The sequence below is a fragment of the Bison bison genome, unplaced genomic scaffold (genome assembly GCF_000754665.1).
Source record: "Bison bison bison isolate TAMUID 2011002044 unplaced genomic scaffold, Bison_UMD1.0 scf7180017864460, whole genome shotgun sequence".
In the NCBI taxonomy this organism is placed as follows: Eukaryota; Metazoa; Chordata; class Mammalia; order Artiodactyla; family Bovidae; genus Bison; species Bison bison.
Window position 1 is genome coordinate 6,388,784 of NW_011495022.1, and position 918 is coordinate 6,389,701.

Below are 918 nucleotides of genomic sequence, written 5' to 3' on the forward strand. Positions count from 1 at the left end.
AATAAGTACCTTCTTCTAGTCTATAGGTCAGATTTACCCTCCAAGCTCTTTCTCTTCTCAAGTCTTCCCTGAATCTCCTTTCATTATTTCCATATTTGTAAACAGCTGCACCTGTACTATAAAGACTATGTTTGTCTACATATCTAACAAAGGATGTTCATTCAGTTCAGTTCAGTTGCTCAGTTGTGTCCGACTCTTCGCAACCCCATGGACCACAGCACGCCAGGCCTCCCTGTCCATCACCAACTTTGAGTTTACTCAAACTCATCTCCATTGAGTTGGTGATGCCATCTAACCATCTCATCCTCTGTTGTCCCCTTCTCTTCTCGCCTTCAATCTTTCCCAGCATCAGGGTCTTTTCCAATCAGTCAGTACTTCGCATCAGGTGGCCAAAGTATTGGAGTTTCAGCTTCAGCATCAGTCCTTCGAATGAACACCCGGGACTGATCTCCTTTAGGATTGACTGGTTGGATCTCCTTGCAGTCCAAGGGACTCTCAAGAGTCTTCTCCAACACCACGGTTCAAAAGCATCAATTCTTCTGCACTCAGCTTTCTTTATAATCCAACTCTCATATCCATACATGACTACTGGAAGAACCACTGCCTTGATGAGACGAACCTTTGTTGGCAAAGTAATGTCTCTGCTTTTTAATATGCTGTCTAGGTTGGTGATAACTTTCCTTCCAAGGAGTAAGCGTCTTTTAATTTCATGGCTGCAGTCACCATCTGCAGTGATTTTGGAGCCCAGAAAAATAAAGTCAGCCACTGTTTCTCCATCTATTTGCCATGAAGTGATGGGACCAGATGCCATAATCTTAGTTTTTTGAATGTTGAGCTTTAAGCCAGCTTTTTCACTCTCCTCTTTCACTTTCATCAAGAGGCTCTTTAGTTCTTCTTCACTTTCTGCCATAAGGGTGG

General features: G+C 43.1%; 1 protein-coding gene across 1 annotated transcript in view; it reads right to left on the reverse strand.

Annotated features, from left to right (window-relative positions):
* Positions 1–918, reverse strand: part of SCRN3 (secernin 3) — a 32,321-nt gene that overhangs the window by 29,362 nt on the left and 2,041 nt on the right. The window lies entirely within an intron of this gene.